The sequence below is a fragment of the Neomonachus schauinslandi genome, chromosome 1 (assembly GCF_002201575.2).
Source record: "Neomonachus schauinslandi chromosome 1, ASM220157v2, whole genome shotgun sequence".
Lineage (NCBI taxonomy): Eukaryota > Metazoa > Chordata > Mammalia > Carnivora > Phocidae > Neomonachus > Neomonachus schauinslandi.
The window spans coordinates 207914571-207934556 of NC_058403.1; the positions used below are offsets into that span (position 1 = coordinate 207914571).

The following is a 19986-nucleotide window of genomic DNA, read 5'->3' on the forward strand; positions in this document are numbered from 1 at the left end:
CCACCCAGGCGCCCCTCCCTCTCTGTTTTTATCCTAATCACCTATCTTAAGCATCCATTTTATAATAGTCCTGTTGGATGGTCATGGAGCTTCAAAATGGAACACATCAACATCATGTACCTCCTGGTAGGAGGCACTGGAAAGGACCCAATGTTACTTCTGTGAGATTCCTGCCAAAGATGCAGGACTTCAATCTAAAGACTAGGGAGCATCAGACAAACTCAAAATGAGGGACATTCTACACAATTTCTGACCTGTGCCCTTCAAAAATGCCAATGTCATCATATACAAAGAGAGTCTAGGAACTGTTCCAGATGAAAGGAATCTTAAGAGACATGTCAACTGAATGAAATGCATGATCCTGGATCTTCTTTTGCTATAGATGACATTGTTAGGATAAATGTCAAAATAGGAATGAGTTCTGTAATTTTGATAGTAGTATTATATCAATGTTACTATCTTGATTTTGATCTTTGTGCTGTGGTTATGTGAGGAAAATGTCCTTGTTTTTAGGGAATACCAAAGAGTTAGAGGTAAAGAGGTACCATATTTGCAGTGTAACTTACTTGTAAATGGTTCTGAAAACACACACGAAGAAAAGGAAGAGAGAAAAGTGGATGAAGAAAAAAGTAAAGATGGTAAAATTTAACATCTGGGGGATCTGGTAAAGGATATACATAGGAGCTATTTATATTGTTCTTCCAACTTTTCTGTAAATCTGAAATGAGGTCAAAATTAAAAGTTAAAAAGTAGCATTTTCACACAATGCCCAGTCAAAAAAAAAAAAAGAAGAAAATCTATCCATGGATGGATAGATTGTTGTCAGGAAAGAGTCAAACTTCTAAGAACACTGCAGGTGAGGTGACCACTCACAGATTTAGAGCCTACATTCACACTCCCCTAGAAAACTCAGCCAGAGGAATTAGTCTAAAGTGGTCCTGGATGAATTGTATTCTAGGTGTCAGGCAGAAGCAAACACAAATCTCTGGAAGGGGTTTTCATCTGAGGATATCTGCCTCAGTGTCCACAAGGGAGATTGGTCTGAGGTTTTTCTTTCTTTTAACATCCTTTCCATGCTTGCCTGCATATGCTGGTTCCTTCTGACTTCCCAGTCTTATTAAGGACTACACCAGCCTTTCTTTTCTTTTTAAGATTTTATTTATTTGACAGAGAGAGACACAGCAAGAGAGGAAACACAAGCAAGGGGAGTAGGAGAGGGAGAAGCAGGCTTCCTGCTGAGCAGGGAGCCCGATGTGGGGGCTCGATCCCAGGACCCTGGGATCATGACCTGAGTTGAAGGCAGATGCTTAATGACTGAGCCATCCAGTCGCCCCTACACCAGCCTTTCACTTTCGAAGCACCAACACTTTGGCCTTCTTAGGAATTCTAAAAATGCTGTGATTCTTCCCCCAGCCATGCCTGTGAAGTACTGCCCTCCCTGATGGGGCTCTTGCATGCCTTTGTCTTCTCCGTGATCATTCCTGTCCTTGTTTCTCCGATGAAACATCACTTCTTCAGAGGAGTCTTTCCTGAGCCCTCCCTGCCCACCAAGTGTAGTCCTCTAATCCATGCCTTTATAGTCTCCTGCATTTTTCTTCACTGCACAAATCATAACTATATTCACATTTACTTATGAAATTATCTGATTAATATCTGTCCCTCTTACCACTGAATCATAAACCACACAAGTTCAGATCACAAGTTACAAAATCTACTTTTCCTCATATCTCCCATGCTTTGTACTCGAAGAGCATGGAAAGTGGAATAAAGACTGAAACCAAAAATGATCCCATATATTACAAACCAGAAATCTACAAGTTGATCTCTGACTATAGAAGCAACAAACTGAACAAGGAGTAAAATGAAGCATGAATTAATCGATGCAGAAAATAACACAGCTTCCAAACAAATCAAAATACATTTAATAAAATCTAAAAGTTACCGATGGGAAGGGAACAGAGTAAAATTTTAGTCACATGGAATCGAAGGATACTGCCAAAAGGTGATAAAGAATAGCTATGTTAAAGCAACGGTTAATCCAAGACCCATTATTAAACCCTAAAAAACAAAACAAGCAGACAAAAAGCAGAAAGAGGTAATGATGCCTGCTATTATAATTATTTAACATTGTTTCCAATAATTAAAAAGAAATGCCATAAGACAGAAAAGTGAATGAGATACAATATTAGGAAATCAAAAGCAAATCTGGTCGCTATCAGCTGCTGATGTGATTGCCCGCTGAAGTTAGAACGAATCAGTGTCATTAGCTTCTTATGGATCTGTAAACAATCATTAGGAAAGATAAGAGAGGTCTATTCACAATTGCAGTGACGACATAGATAACACCTGGCATGGAGTGGGCATTCAGTACATGTTTCGTGAATCACAGAGTATATACAACCCAGTAGAAACCAAGTCATGATGGCGGTGGGGTGAAGAAGGAGATATCCTGCTGGACAGAGATTCTTCAATTATTGCATGCATTAGAATCACCTGGAGGACTTGCTAAAACCGATTTCTGAGTCTCCCCCCGGGTTTCTGTCAGCAGGTCTTGGGCAGGGACTGAGACTATATTTTTCTAACAAGCTCCCAGGAGATACGGTGGTGGCTGCTCCAGGAACGACTAGTTGAGAACTACTACACCAGAGACGCACAACAAAGTTGTGAGCAGGTGGGTTAGAAAAGTCGGCTTGAGGGAGTACCAACAGTGACACTGTGGAAGTTACTAGTTTCCAGAATGAGGGCCCATTAGAGCTGGGGGTGACAGAAAATAGTAGCAATGGAATCCAAAAAGACATAACCAGGGAAATAAATTCCAGAAGCTAAAAAAAAAAAAGGGGGGGGTCATGAGTCATTATCGATCCTATAACCTCCTTCCCCCAACTGATTTTTAGTCCTCCTTTTCATACCCAGTACTCACTAGGACGGTGTGACTCAGTTGGCTGCCATTGCATAAAGAAATGTTTGTGTAACCTCTTTCTCCTCTGTTGGATGCTGATGACAGACTCTATACCAGAGAATGGCAGGGAGACAGAACCTGTCCCCAGGTCATGTCCCTGAGAGGCCCAGGTGTGTTCTCCTAGTCAGGTGTCACTGAACTATGGGTGAGGATGCTAGGGAAGTATTTATGGTTTCTCCAGTCCCTGAGGGGATGATTTCTCATGCTTCTCATTAAATAAATTGTTCCTCTGATCTTCTACTCTTCAGGTCATTCAGCTCCTTTGGGGTAATGAGAAAATGGCAGAATGGAACCGTGTGTGCTAATTCTGTTTCCAGGAAGGCAGCTTTGGAGCCAGATGGATCTCTCTGCCCCCATGGGCTTCTTCCTTCTTGGAAGAGCTTCATCACTATGGATTTGGCTTGGAGGGAAAGAGGTTCCCCCTCAGGGATGCATTGCTGCTGCAAAGACCCATCTCCCTGTAGCCACAGTACTTTAGGATCTGTCTCAAAGTAACACAAAAGAAAGAAAGCTCACCTGTCTCAGTGAATCCCTTGTGACCCTTTTGTGACTGCATAGGCTACATGGTGTTGAACGTGTTGTGTAGATAAACAAAGTCCCATTTCAGGAGAGGGAGGGTCAACCATGTAAAATGATGATACTAGGTCAAGTAATAAAGGCTGAACAATATCCTTTGGAGTTACTGACATGGCATGGAAAATAACAGAAAGAGCAATTTGGTGGAGGGGTGGGGAGGAGTCTACTTGTACTGGACTTGGGGGTGACTTGGCAGTGAGAAAATTGACCTCTTGAGTGCAGGAAAGTGACCTCTTCCTCTGTCAAGAATGCTCTCTATAGAGGGAGGGTAATACCATGTGTTTTTTTCATTTTGGATGTGAGAAAATGTTTAAATGACAAAGAAAACACTCCAGTTGATTGTAGAAAATTAAACTGATATTCCATGATTTACCATAAAAACAAGTTCTGCCACATGTTTTTAAGTGAATAAATCAAGGGCACCTGGGTGGCTCAGTCGAATAAGTGTCTGACTCTTGATCTCAGCTCAGGTCTGGTCTCAGGGTTGCGAGTTCAAGCCCTGCACTGGGCATGGAACCCACTTAAAAATTTTTTTTAAATGAATAAATAATTTATCTTATAAATATTTACTCTTAATTGTAAGTGAAATGTATCATTTTTAATTTCTTGAGTAAAAACTGGAGTGGTGAAATCAAAGTCGGATGTGTTATTAACACCACTTTAGTAAGTAGAAGCAATTTCCTGTCAACAAGTATAAATAGCTTTCCACCACATATATGTAACTTAATGAGCATTTATAATCTCAGTGGTGTAATCTAACAGCCATTGGAACCATAACCACAAGACTCTAAATATTATACAGGAAATTTCTTCATCCCTTTTAGTAAATAGTCTTAGAGAGCAAAACTCCACTATAGCAAGATTCAAAAAACCTATGACATGAATTCATATTTTTAGGCTATGAATGGAACACATTTCTTAATAAATTTAGAAATTCTTTGAGACAAGGTGTATCCAAGCATTAATTGGACAGGGTCTCTTATACCGCAAGACTCAGTTAAAGAGAAGCATTTGCATTTTTTCAAATTTTGAATCAAATGTTCTCTGATATTCTTCAGACTGTGGGCAATTGTTCAGTGGCTTAGTTGAAATTTTCATGGTAAAAATATCCTTTTTAGTCTTTTCCTGATAGTTTCCTGACAAAATTTTGATAACTGAAAAAAATCTGTTTTATCATCCATCTAAAAATCTTTCTCTTTATTTTGTGTGTAAGATTCCAAGCCACACATGTAGCTGACCAAATCAGATCCGGGAAAAAAAGGCTTTAAAACTTCTGTTATACACCCATGTTCACAGCAGTTTATTCACATAGCCAAAAGGTGGAAGCAACCCAAGTATCTATTGACAGATTAATAGATAAGCAAAATGTGGTGTATACACACAAGGAATATTATTCAGCCTAAAAAAGGAAGGAAATTCTGACACACACTACAACATAGATGAACGTTGAAGACATTGTGTTAAGTGAAATAGGGCACTCCCGAAAAGACAGGTATTATATCACTCTGCTTATAGGAAGCTCCTAGGGGAGTCAAATTCACAGAGACAGAGAGTAGATGGTGGGAGCCAGGGGTGAGGCGGGGGGAGGGGGCGGGTGGTCAGTGCCTCATGGGGACAGAGTCTCAGTTTGGAAAGATGAGAAAGTTCTGGAGACGGATGGTGGGTGTGGCTGCACAACAGTGTGAATGTACTTAATGCCACTGAGCTGTGGACTAAAAATGGTAACTTTTATGTTATATATAGCATATACATACAGACATACATATATGTTACCATACCAACAAAACAAGTTAAAAAAAAGAACTGCTAGACATCGGTCACCTGATTTCAGGTTCCAAAATTAATAAATTTTTAAAAAGATTTTATTGGGGCGCCTGGGTGGCTCAGTCGTTAAGCGTCTGCCTTCGGCTCAGGTCATGATCCCAGCGTCCTGGGATCTAGCCCTGCATCGGGGTCCCTGCTCCCCAGGAAGCCTGCTTCTCCCTCTCCCACTCCCCCTGCTTGTGCTTTCTCTCTCGCTGTGTCTCTCTCTGTCAAATAAATAAATAAAATATTTTAAAAGATTTTATTTATTTATTTTAGAGAGAGCACACAGGAGTTAGGGGAGGGGCAGAGGGAATCTTCAAGCAGACTCCCCACTGATCGTGGAGCCCAACACAGTGCTGGATCCCACGACCCTGAGATCATGACCTGAGCCAAAATCAAGAGTTGGCCACTTAACCGACTGAGTGACCCAGGCACTCCTTGTTTTGCAATAATTTCTAATCCACAGACCAAAAAAAAAAAAAAAAAAAAAAAGAAATGTCCCAGGTATTGCAATTAGGCTGTTCTGCTAAGGAATCTCCACAGCACCCTCTTGATGATCCTGTTCCTCTGATTGTAGATAAAAGGGTTCAGCATGAGGGTGACCATTATGTACACCACTGAGGCCACTGCATCCTTTTTGGAGGAAGTTGGAATCACATTATGTAGCTCTTTTCAGATTGACTTTTTTTCACTTAGTGACATGCTTTTAAAGTTCCTCCACGTCTTTTTGTGGCTTGATAGCTCATTTCTATTTAGTGCTGAATAATATTGCATTGTCTGGATGTCCCACAGTTTATTTATCCATTCACCCACTGAAGGACAACTTGGTTGTTGCCAAATTTTGGCCATTATGAATAAAGATACCATAAACATCCATGTGCAGGTCTTTGCGTGGACATAAGTCCTTTCCAGTCCTTTGGGTAAATACCAAGGAGTGTAATTGCTGGATCAATGTAAGAATATGTTTAGTTTTGTAAGAAGCCACCAAACTTTCTTACAGGGTAGCTGTACAATTTTGCATACCCACCAGCAATGAATGAGAGTTCCCTTGCTCCACATCCTTGTCAGCATTTGCTATTGTTAGTTAGTGTTAGTGATCTGGATTTTGATCATTCTAATAGGTACATAGTGGTTTCTCATTTTATTTTTTAAACTGCTTTATTTTTTTTTAAGATTTTATTTATTTATTTGAGAGAGAGAGTGAGAAAGAGAGCACAAGAGGGGGGAGCGGGAGAGGGAGAAGCAGGCTCCCTGCCGAGCAGGGAGCCCGATGCGGGACTCGATCCAGGGACTCCAGGATCATGACCTGAGCTGAAGGCAGTTGCTTAACCAACTGAGCCACCCAGGCGCCCAGTGGTTTCTCATTTTAATTTGCACTTGCTTGATGACATATCATGTGGAGCATCTTTTCATATGCTCATATCTTCTTTGGTGAGATGTCTGTTCAGGTCTTTCGCCCACATTTGCCCATTTTTAAATCAAGTTGTTTGTTTCCTTAATGTTGAGTTTTAAGAGTTCTTTGTAGGGGCGCCTGGTTGGTCCAGACAGCTGAGCAGCTTACTCTTGATTTCGGCTTAGGTCATGATCCGAGGGTTGTAAGATTGAGCCCTGCATTGGGCTCCCTGCTCAGCTGGGAGTCGGCTTGAGTTTCTATCCCTCTACCCTTCCCCTGCTTGTGTGCTCTCTCAAATAAATAAGTGTTTATTTCTAATCCACAGACCAAATAAGTGTTTATTTATCTGAGAGAGACACAGCGAGAAAGACACACAAGCAGGGGGAGTGGGAGAGGGAGAAGCAGGCTTCCCGCCGAGCAGGGAGCCCGATGTGGGACTCGATCCCAGGACCCTGGGATCACGACCTGAGCCGAAGGCAGAGGCTTAACGACTGAGCCGCCCAGGCGCCCAAAACCCCAGATTCTTAAATACAGAGAAAGGTGGTTGTCAGAGGTGTGGTGGGTGGGGTGGGGGAATGGGTAAAATAGATAAGAGGGATTAAGAGGTGCAAACTTTCAGTTATAAAATAAATAAGTCCCAGAGATGAAAAGTACAGCATAGGGAATATAGTCAATTATATTATAATAATGTTGTATGGTGGCAGGTAGTGATTACATTTACCTCGGTGAGTACTGAGTAACATGGAATTTTGAACGACTATGTTGTACACCTGAAACTAATATAATGTTATATATTAATTAAACTTCAATTAAAAGATAATAAATACCCAGTGCTCATTGCACTGGGTGTTTTATGCAATGAATCATGGAACACTACGTCAAAAACTAATGATGTACTGTATGGTGACATCACATAATAAAAAAACATAAATCACATACAATGTTTTGTAGGTATGGTTTATGATAAAGAGAAGATGTAAATCTCCCATTAGTAACCCATATTTAAATAAAAAGCCTTGATTGTATAACAAAAATGAAATAAATGAATGCTTATGTTTAAGCTAAAATACAAACTTTAGGGTATAAATCTTTTTTTTTCAAAGATTTTATTTATTTAGTTGAGAGAGAGAATGAGAGACAGAGAGCACGAGAGGGAAGAGGGTCAGAGGGAGAAGCAGACCCCCCGCTGAGCAGGGAGCCCGATGTGGGACTCGATCCCGGGACTCCAGGACCATGACCTGAGCCGAAGGCAGTCGCTTAACCAACTGAGCCACCCAGGCGCCAGGGTATAAATCATTTTTAATGATTATAGATTAACGTAAAAAGTAGTTTAAAATTTACAATCTAATGGATCTAAAAATATAAAGTAATGAATCATAAAAAAAGATAAAACGAAACACAAAGGAGCTTATCAGGAAGGGAGGAAAGAAGGAGGGAAAGAAAGAAAAAAGAAAAAAAAAGAAAAAAGGAAAGGAAGGAAAGAAAAAAGAAATCGCATAGATCAGCAGGCACTTGCTGGCACTTATTATCATGAGCACCAGGTGTTGTATGGAATTGTTGAATCACTAAATACCTGAAGCCAATATTACACTGTATGTTAAGTAGAATTTAAATAAAATTTTGAAAAAAAAAAGATCAGCAGTTCGCATTCTTAGTTGATCATTATTTTACCTATGGATATTTTAAAAATACACTGCCACTAGCTTCAGCCTAGAACCAATTTAATCAGAATTTCTACATATGAGATTCTTGATGGTCCTAACATCCAGAGTTGAGAAACACCACCTGAGGATATCGCTCAACACTTAGAAAATTTTCATTAATATCACATATTATGACTATCATTAATATCTACTACCTATATTAAAAGTATTAACTCTCAAAAAAATAAAAAAGTATTGACTCATTAATATTAGCTTCAGAACTCATATTTTATAGAGATTTAAATTATTACCAGTGGGACGCCTGGGTGGCTCAGATGGTTAAGCGTCTACCTTCGTCTCAGGTCCCGATCCCAGGATCCTGGGATCGAGTCCCGCATCGGGCTCCCTGCTAGGCGGGAAACCTGCTTCTCCCTCTGCTGCTGCCTCTCTCTATCTCTCTCTCTGACTCTCATGAATAAATAAATAAAACAAACAAACAAAAATATTAAAAAAAATAAATTATTACCAGTAAAATCTGAGTTTTCTTGGTACTTTTACACGTTACCATTCCTCTGCATATCTTACCCCCAATAGCTACCACACCATGAGTTTGTTGGGTATATTTTCCTGTCAATGTTTCCGTAATGTCACTCTTGATTTATGTATCCATAAACAGGTTTTGCAGAAGCTTACCTAAAAACCACCTAAAGTTCACCTAAATAGTATATCACACATATTGCCCTGGGAACTTACTCATTGACCACAACACTGTGTTTTATGTCTCTTTAGAAACTCCATTCATCTACTTCAAACACTTTAACTGACATACGGCATTCCCTGAGGGGGGGACATCATTTTATCAGTTTCTTATTATGATGATCCTATGGAAATTAGTGTTCCTTCTCCATATCACACAAGTGAGAATATCTTTTTTTTTTAAAGATTTTATTTATTTATTTCAGAGAGAAAGAGCACGAGCGGGAGAAGGGGCAGAGAGATAGAATCTCAAGCAGACTCCCCAGTGAGTGTTGAGCCAGGATGCGGGGCTTGATCTCAAGACCCTGAGACCACAACCTGAGCCAAAATCAACAGTTGGACTCTTAACCGACTGAGCCACCCAGGTGCCCCCGATGAGTGTTCATGTTTACTATTAATTGCCTACACGTGTTGTCCCGTTACAAAAATTAGCTATGAACTGCATCTTGTTATTACTAAGGAATGCAATCAAAATTATCCTTGAAATCTGTCTAGGAATAATGATTCTGCTGCTGAAGAGGAGATGTTGGACCTAATGATGTATCCTGGAAATTTTTCAAGTGAATGTTTTCATTAAAATATAACAAACAGAAAAGTAAACAAATCATATGTATATACAGCTTGATGAAATGTTCATGGTGGACATACTTACATAACTGCCAACCAGATTAAGCTACGGAACGTTACCAGCACCCCAGAAATATCATACATTACTCCCCAAAGATCGTTGCACTTGATCTTAGCCAAAAGGCCGAGAAGCGATCAAAGATTGTTGCTATTCTGATGTCCATCACCGGAGTTTTGATTTGTCCATTTTGGGCCTTTATATAAATGAGATCATACTGGAAAAAAACATTTAAAAGAATGATTCTGGGGCGCCTGGGTGGCTCAGTTGTTAGGCGTCTGCCTTTGGCTCAGGTCATGATTCCGGGAGTCCTGGGATGAGTCCCACAGGGAGCCTGCTTCTCTCTCTGTCTCTGCTTCTCTCTGTCTCTCATGAATAAATAAATAAAATCTTAAAAAAAAGACTCGACCAAAGATGTTTTTTGATCCTTAGATTTGTAGAGAAATGAGATGGAGTGAGAAATTCCCTAAGGGAAGCTGTGTACCCTGGAGGCTACGCCCAAGGGGAGAGGAATATTTTAGGAGTGTGCCAGTGTGGGACTTAGGGGTGGGGCTGGAGGATATGCGTGTATGTTGTGTGTGTGTGTGGGGGGGGGCGTGCGGATCCTACATGGGGCTCCAACTCTGTTCCCACTGGGTAGACAGGGCAGAAAAGATCACCTCCCTGACCCTTGACAGGGGGTCGGGAGTCTCCAGAAACAGATAATCAAAACGGCAATTTATTTAATGAGAAGTGAGGGAACTCAGCCCCAAAGAACCCTCCTGTGCCCTTCACCTCAACCTCGCCTCTCCCGTGTCAGAAGGAAATACCCTGGGGCCACACCGGGTGTCATTCTGGCCCTGGGCCCCGATGCTTAGCTATTGGTCCCTGCTTCTCTGCCCTTATTTGTCTTCCATTGGGAGAAGCTAATGTAACAGAGCCCAAATCTTCAGCAATTCCACTGTGATCCCTTAGCATTGCTCAGAAACTGCTTTGGCAAAGAGGTAAGAGGGCGGGCCAAAGCTTTCACTTGCATGCTTTCCTGGCACAAAGGTAGGGATGCGGAGGGATGAAAAGCCCGCCCCAATCAAGTGAAATCCCTGGCTCTGGACGGGGCTCTCCAAGCCCCACTGCACCTCATGTCCTTACCTCATCTCTAGCTCTGCTCTCCTTTCCCTGCCTGATGGTTCTAGGTCTCCCCCTCAGAACTCCCTCTTCACCCACTTGAACATCCCTCCCTTTTATTTTCTAGAGGGAACTTTCCACATGTAGAGAGCATCTCCCTTGTGCCTAACACTGAGCTAGGTACTGCATATAAGGAGGTAACTACAATGTGTTGCTCCCCAGGGGGATGAAAGCCTCAGGAGCAAACACATGCATGCACCAGTTTCTACAAGGTACAGAGGAGGTGCAAAGAGAGAGTGGTCAGCGCTTCCTGGGGGGTGTCAATCAAGATTTCAGGACAGAACGTGAGAGGAGGGATAGGACTTTTCCAGGTGGATAGGGAGGAAGAGGACTCCAGGGGACGCTAAATGCAAAGGTCCAGAGCTACAAAACAGCATAGGATGTACCAAGAATTGTAAGAAATGTCAAGGATCTGACGTCAATGCATTATTTTCTGATAGATAAAAATGTGACTCTCATACAGATATATGGTGAGTCTATGTCAAAGACTAGTTTATTAATGAGGGAGCCAGGACAGTAAAGCTAGTTTGCAGAGCATTTGAGGAACAGGGATTTATACAGATAGGAAAGGAATAATGAAATGAGTTTTCCAAGTTGGATGCAAAGATACAGGAAAAATAAAACTGTAGCTTTGGAGGCACCTGGGTAGCTCAGTTGGTTAAGTGTTGGCTCAGGTCATGATCTCAGGGTCCTGAGATCAAGCCCCACGGCTGGCTCCCTACTCGGCAGGGAGTCTGCTTCTCCCTCTCCTTCTGCCCCTCCCACCTACTTGTGTGCGCAGTCTCTCTCTCAAATAAAATCTTTAAAAAATTTTTTTGGAAAAACTGTAGCTTTTGGGGTTATCTTTTTTACCAGACAGAGATTGATTGTCCCACAGGGCAATGAACAATAACCTTTGGGGTGATCTTCTTAGCTGAACAGAAACAATTTGCGTCTCTACTGGACAAAAATCACTTGAAGTTTATTAATCTCCTATGTGTTAGCAGTGATGTCACAGAATCTAGGTCTCAAGCAAACAAAGGAATATTCCCCCAGAAAATGTGAGAATTAAGTTGGCCTTTTTGGCAACACTTCAATGTAATGTTCAAAAGAAATGCAGCCATTCTTTTGAGTAACTTAAAAGTTTTGGGCAATTTCCTCCTTCATACAAAGGGTGGGTCAAAAGACAGGAGGGGGTTGGCGGAATGGGTGATGAGGCCAGAGCAAGAAGACAGGGGCCAGACCACGGAGGGAGTGGAGTTTGGACCTTTCTCTGGAGGGATACTGAGCCACTGAGTGACTTTTAAAAGATGTGAACAACAATGAGGTGGGAACCACCCTGACCTCTCCTGCATAAGGGGCTAGGAGGGTTCCAGTCTATGTGTAGCCCAGATGAGCTACGAGGACCTGAATTAAAGCCCCATTGGCGAGTGAAGGTGTCCAGTGAAAGTTTACGTTGCCATTTTGATACCAAAGAGCCAGATTCTCCTTAGATACCGATCTTCATGTATAAGTCTTTTTTTTTTTTTAAGATTTTATTTATTTATTTGACAGAGAGAGACACAGCGAGAGAGGGAACACAAGCAGGGGGAGTGGGAGAGGGAGAAGCAGGCTTCCCGCGGAGCAGGGAGCCCGATGCGGGGCTCGATCCCAGGACCCTGAGATCATGACCTGAGCCGAAGGCAGATGCTTAAAACTGAGCCCCTCAGGTGCCCCTCCTGTATAAGTCTTGTTGCACAGACATCCTCACCCATTCCTGACTCTCCATGTCCAACTGCATGGAGGGTCTCAGATGCTCCCACTAGCAAAGTTCCTCTCATTTGTCTTCCTACGATCCATGGAGTCCTGAAGCAATCAAATCCCCATTTGTCATCTAAGCTGATTATACTCTTCTCACATCTGAAAAATCTGCCCTAAATCGGATCTTTCATTCTGCATGCCTGCCACACATACATCACCACCCCCACCCCCACCAGCACATACTCAGAATCAAAGAAGGCTCTCCAACGCTTTGCTGGAGTCATCAGCATGTCTGCCTTCCATCAGTGGCCTGCAGGCGGTGGACATTACTCCAAATTCATAATGAGACTCATTGATATTGCAGCCAGGTGGAGAGCGTTTTAGTTCTGCAGGCTGCTACCTTTTAGTTGAAATCACCAGATATAATCCATACGCTTCTGTGATGGTAAATATCTGGTCAGTTCTGGGTGTATGTGTGTGTGAGGGTGTTCCTGGAGGAGATTAACATTTGGACCCCTGGACTGAGTGAAGCGGATTGCCCTCTCTGATGTGGGGAGGCCTCATTAGATCCACTGCAGGCCTGCAGAGAAGAAAAAGGCTAAGTAAGAGATCATTCTTTCTGCCTGACTGCCTTCAGGCTGGCTTGCCCCCTGCTTCCAGACTGGAACTGAAATATCAGCTCTTCTAGGAACTCAAGCCTGCCAGGCTTCAGACTGGAACCAAGCCATCAGCTCTGGTTCTCAGGCCTTCGGGCTCAAACTGTACATACGGGTCACAGATCTGTTGGTTCTGTGTTTCTGGAGAATCCTGACTTATTTTATAGCTTCTTCCCCTTGTTTCATCTCTGAAGTTTTGCTTCTTTTACTCCTGCTTTCCCTTTTCCAAACACCATTCCCTCTCTCCACCTGGCATAATGGCTCATGCTATCTTTTATTCAGGGATTACTGTGTTTCTGAGCTGCCCAGGGGAACAGGGAGAAAAAGGGGCCATCCTGAAATCTGTTCAAATACATGACTATATTTCTCCATAGTTTTTTAAATAATCACAAAGTAATATATGCTCATTGTGGAAAATTAAGAAAATGTAGAAAAAGGAAAAAAAGAAAAGAAAGAAAATAGGCACTTATACTCTCACCTCTCAGTAAAAGCAAGGTGGACACTCTGGTGAATTTCCGTCACAGTTCACCTCCAGACGGCCACTGTTCTATGTGAACGTCTCTCTATTCTCCCCGTTTCATTCTGTTCTTTCTACTTAACACTGTAACACGGACACTTTGTCATGTTAGTTAAGGTTTCTCGACTGTCCTATTTAGGTTCCAACATGTTACTGCTATAAACATTATACTCCAACAGCAAAACTCCAGTACCAATATTCTAAATAGTGTGATCGAACAGGATACTCTACAGTGATTCCAGAGAGCCATAAACAGCAATGTTATCAACAGTCTCATACGTAACTCTTTTTTGACCGATATAACTTGTTTGTTTTTTCTTACTGTTTTCTTTTTTTTTTTTAAAGATTTTATTTATTTATTTGAGAGAGAGAGAATGAGAGAGAGCACATGAGAGGGGGGAGGGGCAGAGGGAGAAGCAGACTCCCTGCCGAGCAGGGAGCCCGATGTGGTACTCGATCCTGGGACTCCAGGATCATGACCTGAGCCGAAGGCAGTCGCTTAACCAACTGAACCACCCAGGCGCCCTTTTCTTACTGTTTTCTTACTGCTTTTATTTTTTTATTTTGTAGTTTCACGTTTTTATTTAAATTCCCATTAACATACAGTGTAATATTAGTTTTAGGTTTAGAATTTAGTGGTTCATCATTTATATACAACACTCAGTGCTCACCACGAGTGCCCTCCTTAATGCCCATCACCCACTTAGCCTATCCCCCCACCCTCCTCAGTTTGTTCTCTATAGTTAAGAGTCTGTTTTATGGTTTGCCTCTCTTTTCTTCCTCCGCATGTTCATCTGGTTTGTTTCTTAAATTCCACATATGAGTGAAATCATATGGTATTTATTTCCCTGCCTGACATTTCACTTAGCATAATACACTCTAGCTCCATCCATCCATGCTGTTGCAAATGGCAAGATTTCATTCTTTTTATGTCTGAGTAATATTCCATTGTATGTATATACCACATCTTCTTTATCGATTCATCAGCCAGTGGACATTCAGGCTCTTTCCATATTTTGGCTATTGTTGATAATGCTGCTATAAACATCAGGGTGCATGTGTCCCTTTGAATCAGTATTTTTGTATCCTTTGGGTAAATACCTAGTGGTGCAACTGCTGGATCATAGGGTAGCTCTATTTTTAACTTAAAAAAAAAAGATTATTTATGTATTTATTTGACAGAGAGAGACACAGCAAGAGAGGGAACACAAGCAGGGGGAGTGGGAGAGGGAGAAGCAGGCTTCCCGTGGAGCAGGGAGCCTGATGTGGGACTCGATCCCGGGACCCTGGGATCATGACCTGAGCCGAAGGCAGATTCTTAATGACTGAGCCACCCAGGTGCCCCTATTTTTAACTTTTTGAGGAAACTCCATCCTGTTTTCCAGAGGGGCTGCACCAGTTTGCATTCCCACCAACAGAGCAAGAGGGTTCCCCTTTTTCCACATCCTCACCAACACCTCATGTTTCCTGTGTTGTTGATTTTACTCAGTCTGACAGGTGTGAGGTGATATCTCATTGCAGTCTTGATTTGTATTTCCATGATGATGAGTGATGTTGAGCATCTTTTCATGTGTCTGTTGGACATCTGGATGTCTTCTTTGGAAAAATGTCTATTCATGTCTTCTGCCCATTTTTTAACTGGGTTGTTTTTTGGGTGTTGAGTTTAATAAGTTCTGTTTTTAAAAGCTTTCCAATATTTTAAACTGCACTTCTATATTTCCTTATAAAATTTCCCTCTCTCAGACTCTAATTTGCCTTTTGATGTCATTTGATATTATTATTTTTAAAGATTTTATTTATTTATTCATGAGAGACAGAGAGAGAGAGAGGCAGAGGGAGAAGCAGGCTCCCAAGGAGCAGAGAGCCCGATGCGGGACTCGATCCCAGGACCCTGGGATCATGACCTGAGCCGAAGGCAGACGCTTAACCATCTGAGCCACCCAGGCACCCGGTATTATTTTTTTAAAAAAGATTTTATTTACTTGAGAGAGAGCATGAGTGGGGTGAGGGATGAGGGGCAGAGGGAGAAGCAGACTCCCCGCCGAGCAGGGAGCCCAACACGGGGCTCGATCCTGGGACCCCAAGATCATGACCTGAGCGGAAGGCAGATGCTCAACCGACTGAGCCACCCAGGCAACCTGTCATTTGGAATTATTGATAAACACATGATTTATTGTATATACTTTAAACAACTGATCTAATTCTTTGTAATCTTTAACTATTCTGCTTAGGAACTTTGCATACACCTTTTCTTCTTCTTCTTTTTTTTTTTAAAGATTTTATTTATTTGACAGAGAGAGACACAGCGAGAGAGGGAACACAAGCAGGGAGAGTGGGAGAGGGAGAAGCAGGCTCCCCGCTGAGCAGGGAGCCCCGATGCGGGGCTTGATCCCAGGACCTGAGATCATGACCTGAGCTGAAGGCAGACGCTTAATGACTGAGCCACCCAGGCGCCCCCACCTTTTCTTAAATGTATATAAAATTGAAGACAACTGTCTCTGAGTTTAGAAACTCCCTCCTGTCACAGAGACCTAATATTCAAATGTAAACTAAGACTTTTTTTTTTTAACAGGGTGAAATGAAAGGTAGGGCTCTCATTCCCTTTATGAGAGTTGAAAAGCCTTTATGATAAATGGTGTCTCTTCCTGGTTAAAGGATTTTACGATAGGGAATTGTCTCTACTATACCCTGAAAATTTCTTCTGTCACTCTCTCAACCAAAATACATAGAGAGCACCAGGTACTGTGTTAAGTGCTTGGGATATGAAATGAAAATGAAATAGAAAAGGCATAGTTGTCCTAACCTAAAGAAATGGAAGGAACTACAATACGAACTTGCAGGATATAATTAGAATGTATGGTTCGGGTGGGGGGGAGGGTGTCTGATTTAGTCTTTGGAATTGAAGCATATTATGGTACCTTGATCATTATGATGGTGAGAGAGGGACAAACTGGGACAGCAATGTAGGAGTTACTATAATAATGAAAGAATTATCTATAAAATCTTCGCACAGCATCCTTCTCTGACTCAAACTTCAGACAGAGAATGTGCTGTTCCTAGATACTGATAAGATACCAGACAGACACTGGTAAGCGTCATGAGAACAAAAAATATCACTAAATTCTTCAAGTCCCAATGATCTCCCTCTTCTGTTTCCCTGGACTTGAAGAGACCACAGATACAAAGCAGAATGGAGATGCTCATGAGGCTAGTGGTCCTCTTATAGGAATTATATAGCAGAGGTGGAACAACCATGAGTTGGGGATGCTGCAGAGGAGACCCCCGCATGGTGTGGGACATTCATTCTATTTTTTATTTTATTTTTTAAAGATTTTATTTATTTATTTGAGAGAGAGAGAGAGAACGAGCAGGGAAAGTGGCAGGCAGAAGGAGAAGCAGGCTCCCCACTGAGCAGGGAGCCTGATGCAGGGCGTGATCCCAGGACCCTGAGATCATGACCTGAGCCGAAGGCAGATGCTTAACCGACTGAGCCACCCAGGAGCCTCTTTATTTTTTTTCAGATTTTATTTTTAAGCAATCTCCACACCCAACGTGGGGCTCAAACTCATAACCCCAAGATCAAGAGACCCATGTTCTGCTGACTAAGCCTACTGGGTGCCCTGGGACATTCATTTTAAAGAGGTGATCCTGGTAGTAGTGATACAAACAGGAAGGGGAGGGTGTTACTGAAGACAGTTTGGTCAACCAAAGAAATCACGACTCTTAGGTAAAACATAAGACCTCATGAGTTTGAAATGCATGGCACGCTCTTGTTTTGTCATTGTCTTAGCATTATTCTTGCCTCTTTCCAGGCAATTTCCATAAGTCATATGGAAGCAGGGAACCAAACAGTGGTTTTAAAATTCATCCTTCTGGGACTTTCAGAAGATACGGACTCGCAGCCCCTCCTCTTTGGGCTGTTCCTGTCCATGTTCCTGGTCACTGTGCTTGGGAACCTGCTCATCATCCTGGCCATCAGCTCTGACTCTCACCTCCACACCCCCATGTACTTCTTCCTCTCCAACCTGTCCCTCCCTGACATAGGTTTCCCTTCTATCACTGTCCTCAAGATGCTAGTGAACATCCAGACACAAAGCAACACCATCACGTATGAAGGCTGCATTACCCAGATGTGTTTTTTCATGATTTTTGCTGGACTAGATAATTTGTTCCTGACGGTGATGGCCTATGATCGGTTTGTGGCCATCTGTCACCCCTTGCACTACACGGTCATTATGAACCTTCACCTTCACCTTTGCGGTCTCCTGCTTCTGCTTTCTTGGTTAATCTGCCTGACATTCTTTGTTGCAAAGCTTGATGTTTTTGAGGGTGTCCTTCTGCAAAGAGACAGAAATCCCCCACTTCTTCTGTGCACTTACTCAGATCCTCAAGCTTGCCTGCTCTGACACCCTTGCCAATGACATCCTGCTGTATTTTGTAACTGGCCTGCTGGGTGTTATTCCCCTGACTGGGATCCTTTTTTCTTATTCTAGAATTATCTCCTGCATAATGGGCATTTCCTCTGTTGCAGGGAAGTATAAAGCCTTTTCCACCTTTGGGTCTCACCTCTTGGTTGTCTCCTTGTTCTATGGTGTAGGCCTTGGGGTCTACCTCACTTCTGGAACAACTCATCCCTTCAGAAAGGGCTCAATAGGCTCAGTGATGTACACAGTGGTCAGCCCCATGCTGAACCCCTTCATCTACAGTCTGAGGAACAGGGACATGAAAAGGGCTCTGAGGAGACTTTTCAGGAGAGGAGCTTACTCTCAGTGAGATAACCAAAGCTAAGGACAAACAACAGAGATCCAAGATGCTGATAACTGGTGTTCCTGAATATGTAATCTGAAGACAGAACATAAATAATATTCATGATTTACTAGAAGAAAAACATCCCTGAACTGAAGACAGACTTGAGGCAGCACACCAAAAGTCTTATCGTCCATCCAAGAAAAAGAATGGTCAACCAATAACTAAACTTCTCATGAAAACACACTATTTCAAGGACACAGACTCCTGTAAGCATCAAGGGAGGAGAAAGCAAATCGAGGAGTGCATTGGGGAAAAGGGGGGCAGGAATGACAAGTGTTTCAGTTACTGACTCAACTTTACCCTTCTCAGTTATGTTCTAGCTTCTAGCACTATGAATGCTGGACCATGGGTCTCCCTGGTCTCAGTGTGGAAACCATTACCTATCTGGACGGGGTCATACTGACCTCCCTCACCCCGTAAAATTTTACTTACTAAATCTTGCTTTGGTGGTGGCCATTGACCTATACTTAGGATGTTAATAAGAAGCTTCCTTAGGAAACTCATTGCAGTGTCTATTTTAAGTGAAAGAAAATCCTGGCCTTCGTTGATCCATATAAGAAGCAACCTACTTGCTATCTTCCTTGCCTGGCACACACTTTGCCAAATCGTCACGTGCCTGGCTCCTTCTCGAAACCAGGCTTCAAATCAAAACCGTCAGCTCTTCAGGGGCCTTCCCTGACCAACAACCCCCTACCAGTCCAGATTTCATAGCACTTGCCATATTTTGAGGGACAGCAGAGCACAGTGACTAAGAGGGTTCTGGGTGCAAATGTGCCATTATTCACAATGGTGCAATCTTATACAAGTTACTTCTCTGTGCCTCTTTGCCCTTATCCATAATAATGATGACAATACATTTCTTGAAGAGTTCTGGTGGGGATCAAATATTATGCATAAGAGCACTCAGACCAGTGTCTGGCATAAGCATTCAGTACGTGTAGCCATCATGATCCATGAGGGCCACCAAAGTCTATGTTGGCCACTAAAAGGTGCAGAGATTGTGAACAGTCGCCATCCCTTTAACCTTATTAACTACAATAGCTTGCGCTGCCAAGGAGCGAGGGGGACCATACAGGGGAGGGATCCATTACCAGCAGGACAGATTTGGAAAAACTGACTAGAGAGGATTGAAGAGGCTATGGGTTTAGATGGAGCTGGGTCCATCTCCAGAGCTGACTCAGGGCACCAAGGAAGCCACATAGGAGAGGGGTTCTGTTCAAAGCTGAGCCTTCTGAACAGCCCCAGGAGCACCACCACTGGAGGTCAGATCTGCACAGACCAGGAGAGAACTTTCCTGAACCTAGAGATTAAGGATTAGAACAGGAAGTGGCCCCAGACAGAGACTCCCTATAATAAGGAACTG

General features: G+C 42.5%; 1 protein-coding gene and 1 pseudogene across 1 annotated transcript in view; both read left to right on the plus strand.

Annotated features, from left to right (window-relative positions):
• ZNF699 (zinc finger protein 699) overlaps nt 1-19986 on the plus strand; it is a 171901-nt gene that overhangs the window by 84929 nt on the left and 66986 nt on the right. The window lies entirely within an intron of this gene.
• LOC110594010 lies at nt 17645-18587 on the plus strand (annotated as a pseudogene).